General features: G+C 36.8%; 1 pseudogene; it reads left to right on the plus strand.

Moving 5' to 3' along the window:
- Nucleotides 1–9724: 9724 nt before the first annotated feature.
- LOC128229765 (uncharacterized) lies at nt 9725–15138 on the plus strand (annotated as a pseudogene).
- Nucleotides 15139–16628: the final 1490 nt, after the last annotated feature.

A 16628-nucleotide genomic window follows, 5' to 3' on the forward strand; every position in this document is an offset into this window, starting at 1 on the left:
AATAACTTTAATACTATTCAGCTTAGGGCAACCATGGATTAAAAAATTATGACCCAACAATTCTTGGAGTTTTGCAAGTTATATATATATTACATTGTTGGGTCAATTGTTTTATGACCCAACAATTATTCAGAGTTCTCATGGAATATATAAAAAAATGTATAATACATTGTTGGGTCACCAATCTCAAATACTACCAGTAGCTATCTTTAATTTGAAGGTTATGTTATCGGGCACCAAGGCAACACTTAATTAGCGACCAAATCAATGTCAATGTCACAGTTATCTGATATATAGAATGCCTGTGCACTCAAACATTTCTGCTCAATACCGTAACTTGAATAACTCGATCAATAGGTCATCGCCACCGTGATCTTTAATCTAGTCAGTACCATTAATTGAAACGCATTCAGCTAAGGACTACCTTATGTGGTGTTATAGATGATCATGGTCTGTAGTTGATGCTTATTTTTATACCCCCAGAAACCAAGTTCGAGAAGGGGTATATAGGAGTTGGCATTGTCGTTGTTGTCGTCATTATCATGGTTGGTGTAGGCATGAAAAACTTTAACCTTGGCTATAACTTCTTTGTTCTTGAAGCTACTGCAATGAAACTTCACACAGCTGTTTACAATCACAAGGGCTTTAATCTGACCAAGAGCCATAACTCTGTGATGCTTTGTTGTCAGAATTATGTTTATGGTCTTGGGAAATAATAGACGAGAGTTGACCTCCATGCACGGGACTTATAGTTTTGAATTGTCTCTTCAAGACGATTATTGAGTAATAGCCCATAATAACAAAACCTTGTTGTGTCAGGAGGTGGGGCAGAAGTACTGATGGTTCTAGGGTTTTTGTGTCACCTGCTGTAGGCAGAAGGTGACACTAAACGATCACTTCTCTGGCGTCTGTCTTAGTCCGTCTGTCCAGCCGTCTGTCCGTCCATCTGTCTGTCCGTCACACTTTTCATGTCACGCGTTTTAGCTCACCTGAGCAAAGCTCAGGATGAGCTACTGTGATCGCTCGAGGCATCCAATAAATCGACTATTATTCTTTTGATATAATTAGAAATAATATAAATGATAATATAAATATAAGAAATGAACGCCTACTCGCTACATTTCAACGGGTATATGAATACAACAGGTCGCATGCATAGTTAATGTAAACCCCTTCGGGGTTTACGAACTCTGCACGCGACCTGTTGTATTCATATACCCGAGAACAGACGCGAGAAGGCGTTCATTTCTTAATTGAAATTAAGTTTTAAATTTTATTCATAATTACACCTGTAATAGCCTATAGGACTTATTCTTTTTGGCTGAAATCTGTTAAGGTTTTGGGGTTAGTGTTGTAATGCACTGTTGCTCCATGAAATAATATTTGCCCTAGGAAGCTTATATGTGACGTCGTTTGAAAAAATGGGACCAATTGCGGGACAAAAAATGCAAACTTAGATCAGACGCCGCTCATTCTGCGCGACGTCTGATCAAAGTCTGCACTTTTTGTCACCCATAGACGTGTAGAGAAAACATTTTCTCTCTCTGTGTGTGAAGATTAAACTAAAAAATAACGACACATGTGTGAAAACAGCTGATATATAATGTCACCATGTTTTCCGCAATTGGTCCCATTTTCTCAGACGACGTCACATATTTGAAATGGAAGTGCCCTGTATGCTGAACATAGATTCTGCATAGATACTGTTTCAAACAATTGATAATTTTAGTCAAATTTCACAGGATTTGAACTGAGTCATTTTTAGTTTAAATCTGATTGATAGTTGAAATATTTGCTGTAGGGAGCTTATATTTGAAATGGAGATGCAATGGAAGGCTGAATATAGATACTTCATAATTAAAGATGATGAAAATATGTTTTATCCAAATTTTAACCCTTTACCTGTTTAATGTTCATGTAAAAAAAAACTCTGCCTACTATGCATATATTATTAGATCATTTTCATAGTTTGTGAATTATACTTGTAATTTGTAGAACAATATCCAGACTACAATATTTTATGTTGCAAACAGAGCAGTGTAGTGGACATGATATTTATTATCATATGTTAATATAATAAACACCATGTCCACTACAGACCATAGTTATCTCCCCTTGATGTGTTAAAGTAGGCAAAATAAGCCCTGTCCGGGATTCTTCTTTGTTATTATTCAACAAATCTTTATCAAACTTTCAGAAATTAATGGCCATGTTGTAAACTTTCGCCTCTGTGAATTTGGTACGGGTCACATGACCCTGACCAGAGTTATCTCCCCTTGATGTGTTAAAGTAGGCAAAATTAGCTTTGTCCGGCCTAACTCCAGGGCAAAAAACCTAGACATGGAGGGGATGTACTTATTTCAAACAGTTAGCTCTAGGCGAGCTTTGCTCTTTGTTACTTTTTGTTGTATAAATGGTACAACATGTATATTTATGCCCCCTCTCTTAAAAAAGGGGGGGGGGCATATAGATTTGCCTTTGTCCGTCCGTCTGTCTGTCTGTCTGTCTGTCATTCCGTCTGTCTGTACGTTCCGAAAAGTTTGTGTCGCGTGTATCTCAAAAACCGTTAGTAGTTCAGACTTGAAACTTCATGGATGTAATACTCTGGGTGGGAACTTGCGCACCTGGGTATTTTCATCCGGCCAAAATTGATATTTACGGAGTTATGGGCCTTGATTTTGTGAAAAAATGGCATTTTTAGTTTGTGTCATCTGTAACTCTAAAAGCCTTTGTTGTGCAGACTTGAACTTCATGGATGTATTACTCAGGGTGTGAACTTGTGCACCTGGGTATTTTCATCCGGCCAAAATTTATATTTACGGAGTTTTGGGCCTTGATTTAGTGAAAAAACGGCATTTTTAGTTTGTGTCATCCGTAACTCTAAAAGTATTTGTAGTACAGACTTGAAATTTCATGGATGTATTATTCAGGGTATGAACTTGTGCACCTGGGTATTTATCCGGCCAAAATTTATATTTACGGAGTTATGGGCCTTGATTTAGTGAAAAAGCGGCATTTTTAGTTTGTGTCGTCCATAACTCTAAAAGCGTTTGTAGTAGTGACTTAAAACTGCATGGATGTATTATTTAGGGTGTCAATTTGTGCACCTGAGTATTTTTAGCCAGCTAAAATGTATTTTTACGGAGTTATGGGCCTTGATTTAGTGAAAAATCTGCATTTTTGACAAAGCACTAGTGGGGGCATCTGTGTCCTATGGACACGTTTTCTAGTTCATAAAAGAGTTCTTTAAGAATAAAAGTTAAAATGAAATTTTAGCTTTGTCTGATTTATTCCCAAATCATTTGAATTTTATGTATTATTAACTTGGAGGTGTGTTTCTTGAGGCTAGGAAATCCAGTCCCTACCTAGGTTTACAGACCGCTTAAAACTAGCACCTAGGTTTGGAAAGGTTGGGGAATAATCTTTCGTAGGCAAGCAAGGTCATTTTGCTAAAAGCTAGATCGTTTCTTTTTAAGCAAGATTAAAATCTACCTCTGACTTCCTCTTACTTTGAGAGTCTAGCTGAAGGAAACGCACATCTGATGACTTTAAAAAGTAGGACCCATGCAAACATTTTTGGACTGATTTTTCAACGAAAAAAATCGTCTATTAAAATAGTGATGTCCGGGCGGGCGGGCGTCCGCACAGGACCACCTTTTGGTAAAAGTGCTATAATTATTTTATCCTTCAATGGATTGCTTCCATATTTGGACAGTTGCTTCATTGGATAGTCCCTTTCATGTGACATTGACCTTGACCTACTTTTTGCCCCGGAAAATCCGTCCATAATGCGTTTCTCGATTTTATTTTTTTAGCCCACCTGAGCACAGCTCGGGGTGAGCTTTTGTGAACGAGCGTGGTCAACAATTTGCTAATAACCTAATAACCACTTTATAGGCCAGAATTTAGAACCTTGTGTCGCCAAACTTGCTCATAATGTTTTCTATTGATAATATCTCGACCGGAAGCTTTTTTTTCTTCACTATTAGATCTATTTAGACAAATAATTGATATTTTGTTCCATGTTTAGGTCAATTATTTCAGGGTGACATGGCTTACGAGCATGTGCAAATAAACAAACTAGCTATAGCTTAGGTGGCCGAACTTACGTACTTCAAGGGGCTAGCTCACGTAAGAAGACTTTAAAAATTCCAATCATAGTCACACGGCCTGTAAACGTGGGCGCCACCTCTTTTTATGCCCCCAGAATCTGTGATTCGGGGGCATATAGGTTTTGCCCTGTCTGTCTGTTTGTCTGTCTGTGTCACGAAAACTTAACCTTGGCTATAACTTTTCAACCATTGGTCATAGAGCTTTCATACTTGGCATGTGTCTTCCTTGTGACAAGAGCTTTCCAGCTGTGCAAGATTTGTAACTCTGTCTGCAATATTTAAGGAGTTATGCCCCTTTAACCGAAAACTTAACCTTGGCTATAACTTTTCAACCATTGATCATAGAGCTTTAATACTTGGCATGTGTCTTCCTTGTGACGAGCTTTCCAGCTGTGCAAGGTTTGTAACTCTGTTTGCAATTTTGATGGAGTTATGCTCCTTTGAAATTTTGAGTTTTTTTACAAAAGTGCCGCCTGGGGGGCATTCGTGTTTCACAAACACATTTTTCTTGTTTTTAGATGCATTGAAAATGCCCCTATGCAACTTCACAGATACCAAGACATATTTCCACAATTTCCTAGATTGAAGCAGTTTGGATTAAGCAGACGATAATTTTATCGGCGGGTTCAGGGTTAAACTATCGTAAGCAAAATTATGTGTGGCCGCAGCCTCTTAATATAGCGACAAAAACATTTGACGTCATCTGCGAAAAGGACCTTATTGCGGAACAAACCATGACGTACGTCATAAAGCAGCTGCTTTCACACGTTTATGTTGATATTTATAGTTTATACTGCACACAGAGTGATAAAATGTTTTTCTACTAGACTATACAGTCCTATGTGACAAAAAGTGCAGGCTTTGATCAGCCGCCGGGCAGAACGAGGCGTCTGGTCAAATCTTGCACATTGTGTCCCTCCATAAGGTCCTTTTCCCACACAACGTCATTTTTCAGCCGTTTTAGATCTGCAGTCCTGTGCTTTTCAGCTTATTGTAGAGCTAAGCCATTAAAATGTTTAGTGTCCTGAAAAAAAATGAAACTGCGTAGACGGTCAGTGTGACACGTGCTCGCTTAGCCCATTCAGCCCTAGCGACGAGTTTCAGCGTCCTTTGCAAAAACGTGTAAACCAGATCAGAGGGCTCCTGATGGAGCCCTCTGATCAGGGTTTCACTTTTTGTAAAAAAATTAGATTTATTCATATTTTTTTCTCAAAAAAATCCCCCAAAATCTCAGACTGAATTTGTCTTTATAGATCGCATGGAAAAGTCCATTTTAAGGCTAATGCTCAAGGAACTATCTGCACTTTTGTTTTAACGCACTTATGCCTAAAGTCGACAAAAGTAGACATAGGCAAATGGTGTAGACCCAGATAAGCGGACTATGTTTGCTCAACCTGAAATTTCCAAAAAAATCAAAAATCTTAACACTTTGGAAAGTTTGTCCTTATTGTATCAAAATAGACTGTTCCGTGGAATAAATTGGAAAATCCCACTATTAATTCAGGCATGAATAGTAGTGATGTACTGATTAATCAGAAAGTCAACGAATCGTTGACGAGTAGCCCTCTGACTTGACGATGACGGCCGCAAATATTCGTTGACGAAATTTGCCCAAACCCGAAAATGCTTCATTAGTACTGTAGAAGGCATGCGTCTTTGCCTTCGAAAAAATACTGCACTTTTATCACTAGTTTTTAATTGAAAGAAAGTATTTTTCTATAAGTTCTCTATATCCTCCTATATACCCCCAACTTTTGTGTCGGGGGATAACAATACTGTATCAAGCATCAAAGAGTATTATAGTAGTCATTTAACCTTTACAACATTAGTTCTAATGAAGTTTTGCAACTTTTCTCACAAACATTAATACTGTCCCTTTTAGTTGACTTTAGTCGATTAATCGTCAACTTTGACCACTGATTAATCGACGAACTTTTTGGGGGCTGATTACAATCACTAATGAATAGGTTAAGTGATTACCGAATTATTTTTTTAAAATGGTTCTTTCATATTTTACCTCATTCTAACTGCAAGTTCACGATTATACTAGCAAATGTTACTACCGCTGTTATGATATACCACTATACCGGTATATCGAGGGGTTGCTGCCAGAAGCACATAGCTCCTTCTGGCAGTAATCCCTCGATATCATTCGATGTAATTTACACAGGTTCTTAAGACCTCCAAACTGTGTGCAAGAATAGCGGTCCATTCAAGACCTAGGGACTGTTACAGAGGGACTTCGAAATTTCCTTAACATTGAGTTAATGTTTCGTTAATGTTTGCTGGTAAATAATGGTTACAGTAGTGAACTTGATTAAATTGACAACTCTTCCGGTTCCGGTTTGGTATTACTGATTGAATTATGGGATGTGTCAATTCTTATGCAAAATAGTTTGGATGCTGGGACTCTCACAGCTGGCGGTGTCTCACAAAGTTTCCATCTGTAGGTATTTGCAACGCTCAAATACATGTATAATGGCCACAAAATGTTTGAAAACGCTGGATTTTCTTAGTTTGTTAAAGCTTTTAATGGCATCATTGATTAAAAGGTTAAATACTGTGGTACACGTATTAAGGTTAGGTGTTGATAATTATGACAAAAAGTTATGTTTATTGTTTAGCGATTTATTAACACAACGAGCTTCATTAATACTAACCCTATCCAATACAGTAACAATTATTAACGTATAAAACATGATAAAAAGTATACATAATTCGAATTATCTGCACTGATTAACCCAATCATCCAAATTGGTAGAGCTGTTACGAGTATCCGAGTACTCGGATATCCGTGAATCAGGCCTAAAAATCGTGTACGGATATTCGTCATTGCCGAGACCGGTGGATCGCAATCTTTTGCACATTATATAAGTTATACAAAGTATAACGTTTTTGTTCATTATCTTGCCATTTTAAACTGTTCATTTCTGAACAGAAAGTAAAGAATCAATCTATAGGTAGCAACGAACCTTTGTCATTATATAAGATTCGATGATATTCTTGTATGAATTTTCAAAACACAAAAACATGTTTTGAAATTAAATCTTAAATCAGAATGACAATGAACAAGAAATTAATTATAATTTTATGGATATAAAATAATAAATAAATAAATCGGGCTTATTGGTTGACAGGACTGATACACACACGCTTTGTAAAATAAATAATTTGCCAGCATTAACGTTTGACTTAAATGATTCGTATGTGAGCTATTCACTAGGAGAAAGAAACTACTGAGTAAGAACAGTCATAAGGGTATTGCTAGTATTTGCTATCTTTCCATTGCTGTGTTGTTATTATTATGTCTCCCCTTCTCTGAAAGGGGGAGACATATTGTATTTGTAGTTATTCTTATTCTTATTCTTATTATTCTTAGTCTTCTGGGATTTTTTTTGTCCGATGCAGAACTCGGAAACTACTTGAAGGAATTGATTGAAACTTGGAACATAGCTAGATGGCGATGTGAAGTTGTGCCCCTTGCAAGAGTTATAACTCTAGACCATTTTTTTGCAGAGTTATCTCCCCTTTTTCAATTTTTTAATGGTGTACTTTGTCCAGAGCAGAACTCAGAAGCTACTTGAAGGAATTGATGGAAACTTGGAATATAAATAGATGGCGATCTGCAGTTGTGCATCCTGCAAGAGTTATAACTCTAGGCCACTTTGTTGCAAAGTTATCTCCCCTTGTTCAATAGTTAAATAGTGTAAACTTTGTCCAGAGCATACTATGACAACTACTGGATGGAATTTTATAAAACTTCATACAATTGTAAAGCTCAATGAGAGGAAATGCATTATTCAGGGGCCATAACTCTTAATTACATAATCACAGAGTTATGTTCCTTTGTTACTTTTTCTTATCTAGTTCTTCTTCTTATTCTTCTGGGAATTTTTTGTCCGGAGCAGAACTCGGAAACTACTTGAAGGAATTGATTGAAACTTGGAACATAGATAGATGGCGATGTGAAGTTGTGCACCTTGCAAGAGTTATAACTCTAGGCCATTTTGTTGCAGAGTTATCTCCCCTTTTTCAATATTTTTATAGTGTACTTTGTCCAGAGCATAACTGAGAAACTACTTTAAGGAATTGATTGAAACTTGCAACATAGATGACGATGTAAAGTTGTGCATCCTGCAAGAGTTATAACTCTAAGCCAATTTGTTGCAGAGTTATCTCCCCTTGTTCAATAGTTAAATAGTGTAAACTTTGTCCAGAGCATACTATGACAATTACTGGATGGAATTTTATAAAACTTCATAGAATGGTAAAGCTCAATGAGAGGAAATGCATTATGCAGGGGCCATAACTCTACTTTACCTAATTACACAGTTATTTCCCTTTGCTACTTTTTCTTATTTGGAGCATACCATGAAAAGTATTGGATGTAATTTGATAAAACTTCATAGAATGATAAAGTTCAATGAGAGGGATTGCTTTGTACAGGAACCATTACTCTAATTTACTTCATGACAAAGTTGTCTCCCATTCTTTAGGTCAAACATATGCTAGGGGAGACATCTGTTTTCGACGCTATGCTCGAAAACAACACCCATCTAGTTTTCAAACTGAATTTCGATGAACAGATGATGAAAGCTATAACACAAATATCAAAATAGATATTATTTTACAACACAAATTTAAAGAAAATGATTTTCGTAAGGTGTTTATGTGGTCGTTAATTAATGCTGATGATTCGTGGTTCGATCTGTGAATCGTCATCTCTGACTCGTGGATCGAATCGGATCGCCACTTGACCGGCGATCCACAGCCCTACAAATTGGACAATCATTATGTAATAATTAAAATTGATAATAGAACTATCACTAAAATATTTTGATGCTCTTTTCTGACAATATTGTCAATATTGTCAAACATTCTATTTTATCTAGAAGTCGGAGGCAAAATTACCTATTTATATTTCAAAGTGATATAAACCTTCAAAGCAAATAAATAGGATCCTGATGAAACAACTACAGATGCTGTCTCGACGGGGTCCAAACTACAATTAAGACATGTTATAACTAAATCCATACATTTTGAAATTTTAAATTCATTCAGCCCTAGTGTCAAAGATAAGCGTGGAATCATACCGATTCGACCCAATAGCTTAATGCATTTTATATATTATATATAACATATTGGGTCTAAAGCCCCAGTAAAATGATGGGTCTGACCCAAGAAGTTGGTGACACTAAAAAGGTACCTATGTCTCAAGATTTTCTGATGTATATTGATATACATAGCATTCCAACAGTCAATCTATACTGTATATAGGACAGTGACGCCTGTATCACTATTATATCTAGTAGGTCCCAATAAATATGGATAGGATTATAGTCCCAATAAGTTGGCGAGTTTAAGTATATATATATATATATATATATATATATATATATATATAACCTTTATACATAATAAACACATGTATGTAGTGTGTTGTTTGTGCTGTCTCGTGTTGTTGTTTCATGTTTCTGGTTTGTGTTTGTGTGTTTTTGTGTTCTATGTCATTAGCGTTGACCCTAAATCCAGACGGGGTTTATGTTTAACATTTCAAATACTGTATGTGGTTTTTGTCTGTGCTATAAGGTAAAGTGATATTTCGTTCCAGAATGGCGGCTGCAGTGACGCCGGGGTCGGTGGATGGAACCCAGAATGAACAGTACTACCTGCGCCTTCATCTTCTTTTTATGGATGCTTGCAAGGTTCTCAGGGCAAAATTCGACTCTATTGTTAACCCAAATGACCTGCTGAATGAACTGAGAAATCAAAAACGCGTAATTGATAAATTGCATAAAGATGGTGTAATTACTAAGGAGCAATATCGTCTGCTCAATCCTAATCCAGACTCACAAAGATTTGACATCAGTCTGCTGATTGTTCTACTCAGAAACATCTGCAACTTGCAGCCAAACAATCCTATTTGGAAAGAGAAAGACAACAGCAAAATAACGGACACCATGCCTCCTATTATTGCAAACATCGTGCGAATAAGAAATCTCCGTAACAAGGTATACATTTAAATTTCTACGGCCTTTCTACGTAAATAATAATGTTCAACTTAACAATATCATTTGACCTGATATACAATATTTGTTTTAGATGTTACAAAATATGAATGCGGCCCACCTTTAAGTACTGTCAGTGAACAGTTTCAATCAGACCGAAACATCTGTTTGTAACTTAGTTTGGCCTCATGCTGTACGTTTATACAGTCCTTTGCACAAATACATGTTCACTTAATGCATGTTTATTTAAATGGGATTCTTATTTATCAATTGGTTGTGTTTGTCAGCACCGCTAAAAAGGTCGCAAATAAATTTATAAAACACGCTTTTTCATGACGTGAATTTTCAGATGCAGCATAAGAATGTTGCTTATCTTGAACAAAAGGAGTTCCAAAAGAACTGGAGTTTGCTGGAAAATGTAAGTTGTGCATGTGGTCTTTATATGTTTTGTTTCTAGTTAATTGTCGCTAAGACCCTTGCATAGTATCTCAAAACAGGGTTTATTTTTTAATTTTCGTCTACATGGCTTGTCCTTGAAGTTTTCATTGTATTATTGTAAATAGTCAACGTCATTATTACATTGTTTTATGTTGATTGTCAACCTTTGTCAAGTAGGAAATTTTGTTTACGTTGACATTTTTGTTGAACATTGTTGTTTTCTTGTTGTTGTGTATTTTCTTATCTCTTATTGTGTTGGGTGGGTATGGAATAATTTAGAAAGGTTGATAGTAATTAGCATTCGTCATGAGAGTAATATATGTTGTCTGTTCAAAGGTCAAATGCTCTTTGTCAACATTTGTACGTTGATATTAACGGCTGGTTCGTGAATGTATGAATAAATATAGTCATGCAGACTCAACTACTTTTATAGTTATTAAAACATATTAATTTACAAGCGTAAATCAAATGGTCATACCTATATATGTTTACAACTAGGCGATGGTAACACTTGGCCATTCATGTGGGCTGAATGACGTTAAAGCTGATATCGCCGAGCTGATGACAAAGACCCTCGACGTTGTGAGGCCCGAAATGAAAAGCCTCCGGGGTATAATGATTTGTATTGCCTATTAACATGATCTATATTTCTAAGGACTTTTTAAAACCAACATGCCTATTCACATTTTCTACTTAATTAAGAGTTGTCAGTTTGAAAATATACTCATTGGAATATCTTTGGCAATCGGATGGCATTTTACAAATCAGCAGAAATATGTATTTCAAAAGAAAATCTACTAAACAAGTGTATATACAAAACATTTATCATTTTCATAGAGACAACGTTATGGTTCTTTGAAGAGAGCTGTGATGATGAATTCTACGTGAAAACAGCCCGTTTTCAAAAAGCCATTGATTTGCTAAAAGAGAAGCATTTCATCGTGCTAACTGGTCATCCAGGTGAGGGGAAAACTGCCATGGCAGCCAAGCTGGCCCTAGCTGACGGCACGAAGCCGGAAAACTGCCTTAAACTTCAGCATGCATTAGACTGGAGAAAAGTGGATTGGTCATTAAAGCTTTTTAATACGGTCATCGTGGACGATATCTTTGGAGGCGGTGCACTTAATCAGAATCTTCTTGCTGATTGGAAACCGTACCTGCCTGAAATGGAGAGAGCTGCAAAGCAGAATCGTTTGAGAATCATAATTACCACAAGGCACTACATTAAAGAGGAAGCTTTGGAGGAAATGGACAAGCTCACAATGTTTGATGACAAGGATGGATACGTTTTGCTCTTGTCGTCAAAGATGCATTTGTCATTTAACGAGAAGAAAGAAATTCTAATGTCGAGGGCAAAAAAAAAACAATTCTGAGGACATGATTGATAACTACCGCATTGAATATGAAGATTGTGTTAGGAAGGCAGAAGGGGTATTTAACCTACAAGAAGGTCAAAGAGAAGACCTTGTGTTTGGATTTCCGCAGTGTGCAACTTTGTTCGTCCGAAGTGAAGCGTTGATCAAGCTGGGCTCTGTTTTCTTCAGCAAACCGGAAATACACTTCAAAACATATATTGACCAGTTGTACAAAGGCAAGGATGAAGAGCAGTTCCATAAGTTCTTGGCTTTGGTTGCTGTCTGGGCAGAACAGAATATGAGAATGAAGGAGCTTGATTTACAAAATGCTACAAAAGTGTCCGACCATGTGAGAAATGTTGCAAAATGTTTTGGAGTTGACGTTACTCATACATTCCTTGAAACTTTAAAATCTTCTCTGAAAAGCCATGTTCATGACCTGTTGTTGTTGATCGATCATTCTGGTGAGTACACCTTTAGTCACAATGTGAACGGGGACATGGTTGGGGTAGTCCTTGGAAGTCACAAACTCATGGAATGCATTGAGTTATGCCCGAGAGATTTCCTGATGGAACGAGTTACAATCGCCCCAGCCAGAGAGGACGAGCTTCGTGTTGAAGTACCAAAGAAACACTATGATGCTCTGTGTGAAAAGTTTGCAAACATGCTTGGTCGAAAAAACTGCAATCTTGTGGCAAAGGAGCCGTCACATGACGAATTCCAACAGCTCCAACGTAAAGGTCCTCGCCCAAACACCGTTGATGTACTCACTGGCATTGACTTTGGTATACTTAAACACAGCGCATTTGAAGACGAAGGTTTCGTGAAGACATTCATCAGGTACATCCGGGAAAAGCATTTCGATCAGGATCTGTTCACTGTCCCTGTAATGAAAATGACCGGATACTTCCTCGACTACGGGATCAAAATGACGGAAATGGTGATGTATCTTCCGGGTTATACGCTATACAGTGGGCTGAGTGTATTGGCGAAAGAACTGATTGAGCAAGAAGTTTTTCCAAAGGACCAAGTCGATCCACTACTTCTGGCAACACATTCCGGTGATATTGGCATGATGAAGTTACTTCTAAGCCATGGAGCGAAAGTTTCGGGAGACACAATCTATGTAGCGATGCATAAAAGAGGAAACATGTTTGAAGCAAACAAGGTTCTCGATACAATAGTTGAGTACCAAGGTATAGATATCAATGACAAAGGAAACGCCGTTAATGGGAATTATCCGTTGATTGTTGCAGCCAGAAAGGGCTTTTCTTATGCAGTAAAATGTCTGTTGCAGCATGGCGCTGATCCGTCCGTGAAAAATGATAAAAACCTGACGGCACTGCACAAGGCAGTAATCTATAAGCATGCCGATATCATCCAACTTCTCATTGACTATAATTCGCCATTGGACGAGAAGGGTGGAAAATTTAAGAGGTCGCCTCTTCATATCGCTGCTGATCTTGGTTTAGGTGAAATCGTCAAAAGAATTCTGAGCAAAGGTGCAAACGTAAAGATCAAGGACCATCGTGGTCATTATCCGATATTTCTGGCAGCCATCAGATGTCATTTGGAAACTGTCAGGGTCCTTCTGAGGCATGACAAAAGTCAGGATACTCTGAGAATTGCATCGTATGGCAAGAAATCTTTCATCAAAGGCATGTCACTATTTCATGTCGCTGTTTGGAAGAACGACAGGAAGCTGATCCAGCTGCTCATCGATGAGAAGGCGAATCCTGACGTAATGGACTTCTTCGGTCAAACCCCGTTATTCTATGCTATTAATACGGGCAAACAGACTGCGACACGCATGCTGTTGCAATACGCAGACAAATCAAAACCTCAAAAACAGGGATTTACGCCATTGCATGCTGCTATTCACAAGGGAAATATCAAACTTGTAGCCAATCTAGCGGCAGTAGTGGACGTTAATGCGTTTGACAAGTACGGACGGACACCTCTTCATGTTGCATGCGAAAAAGGAAATGTAAACGCCGTAAATCTATTGCTAAACAAATACAATGCAGATCCACTTATGATCACGAAACGAGGAGACACAGTTTTCCATATTCTGAGACGCATGAAAGGAAACAAAAGTCACGAGGACCATTGTAAACGCCGTTTGATTGAGATGCTTTTACTTAAAGCTCATCCATCAATATTTGAACGTGTAAATTGTATGGCGAACAAAAAGGGAGTGTCCATTACAGACCGTGTAAAACTAGCCCCGAAGGACCTGATTACTATCAACGCTTTGAAGCAAGGGATAAAATCCGACTTTGACGAGATAAGCGATGACGACGATGATGACGCTGGAGCAAAAGCTTCCTCTCCAAAGGCCGTGGGTGCTGGGAGCACAGACAGTTTAAGATTAGTTCAGCAATTGCTGAATATTTTTGGAAGTGAAAACTATCTCGATGAAGACGATGAATATGGGATGGATTTTGGAGGATATGAAGATCCTCTTGAATACGACGACGATTTCATGGACAATGACATGTTCTAAAATATCTTTAATACATACTTTTTAGTTTTAGCTATTAAACGTCGTTTGTTTTATGATAGTGAATCAAATATGCAAGATTAGTTTCGGCTTAACATTTTTTATGAACGAATTATTTTTAGAAGAAATAATACATACCTGTTTGAGTTGCTGTGACAGTGTCTTGAACTGTTTTTTAACAGAATTTTTTAAAATCACAAAGATTATATTTTGATAAACATCATTTTGCGTGGTTCAACAGACGACACGTATAGATAAGATGTCGTAAGCTATTTAAGCTCATTCAAAGGCTTTTGCAAAATGTTCGTTTTGACCTTGAAATATATATGTTGTATTAACTTCGCTTGAGCTTGATATAAATGCTGTTTTAAATGTCAATTATCGTGAAATTTTTCGACACTATTATTTGAACTTGTGTTTGTTATTTACTGTACCCAAAATAAACTGATTAGTTGTGTTAATTAGGGAAACAATTTCGGAGTCTATGTCGGTCTTGTATACAGGTTCCTATAGCAAATAAGAACATTTTGTTCACATTAACGAATAAACTAGTATATAATTATGTGATGTTACACCCATTTGTTTTAATGGTGAAAAAGCAGAAAACAACAATATTTATTGTTAATTGTAGCGCACAGACCAATTTTATTTTTCTGTTTTATTTCTTTAGAAATCGACTTTACTAATCAAAATGATATGAATAAAAGATGTAATATAAATGATATCGCGTTAGTTTTACTTTATTATTGCATGGTTATATTTTGAATACCACCAATATATATATATATATATATATATATATATATATATATATATATATATACCTTACTGTACTTAGTTTACTTACTTACACAAAGCTGCATTATTGTGACACATACATGCTTTTGGCAGCATCCATTTTCTATCGACACAACTCTCGTTTACCTGTATTATTTTCAGTACTCGACAGCATCATTTCACTTCCTTCTAATTGACCAACTACATGTCATGAGAATGCCTGCTATTCCTGGTTATTAGGAACTCGTTTTATGTGGCAAACAACATGATGATTAATTGATAATGAATGGAGATAAATGAGGACAGGCAAAGTTTCGCATTTGCGAGCAAACTTTATTAAAAGTACCCATAAGAGAACAACTTGGCATTATGTTAACCGATTGTTTATATCGTTAATTAGATATATCATAAATCATTATTTGCTCTACTTACAATGACAGATATGTTTATCACGATGATAATCCATAGCGGATTATTTTTGTCAACGGTTTTATCGGTTATTACAGCTAAGGAAAGTTTCGATTATTTTCTAAATCGAGAAGGAGTTTCTGGAGTTTAAGATTTCCAAGAATATTCTTTATAAAAAAGGAATGAAAAATATATTTGCAAAGATAATTGGTGACTCTTAATATGTCGTTTTACGATCTTGTCACACAAACACATCATGATAAAAAGCTGAAATAGTTATCACTCATTTTAACATTATACTCGCATATAATATATAATCGCATGTATGGTTATAGTAGTTTTTATGCAAGGAAAACATTCACCAAAATACTTTTAATAGGGTATTATAATGTTTAATAGTTTTTTTTTAAGGAATTACTCCTCGTTTTATCACGGCAACGGTTTCTAGTCATTGCGGTGACCGGATTATATCGGTATTGGCACGTGTTTTAGGCAGCAGTCTCAAAAACTGATAGGTAGAGTTATCATTTATGTTTTAACTAATCAAAATATCAGGGTGGGGGCCGAGGTTAGGGCCAAAACGTTTGATTTTCAGAAACCTTAAACACTTTCTGATCTTGTAAAGGCGGATTTTGTGCCCTAGGCGAAGTTTTGCCCCGGTGTCCCCCATTAAAGTGGGCCAGAGTCGCGGGACCGAAATTTACTGTTGGTAACTTTTTCGCTATATTAAGAAACAACAAGAACGACAAAAACACGCTTAACAAATCATATTTAGAATCTGCTGCGAGTGGCGAAACATTTCCTCTGCCGAAATTTCGCTTCGCTGAACTGATAAGCGAGGACTTCAGTTGTATTTAAATATACACAAAAGAACCTAAATAAGTCCTACTAAGATATGACCCTTCAACAGATAATGCTAAGTGTCAGGATGAAAATAGCCGGTAGTATATATATATATATATATATATATATATATATGTTTAAGTTTCAATCCCATGGTATTTTATTTAAAAATCATTATCGCTGC

Source organism: Mya arenaria, chromosome 4, assembly GCF_026914265.1.
Source record: "Mya arenaria isolate MELC-2E11 chromosome 4, ASM2691426v1".
In the NCBI taxonomy this organism is placed as follows: domain Eukaryota; kingdom Metazoa; phylum Mollusca; class Bivalvia; order Myida; family Myidae; genus Mya; species Mya arenaria.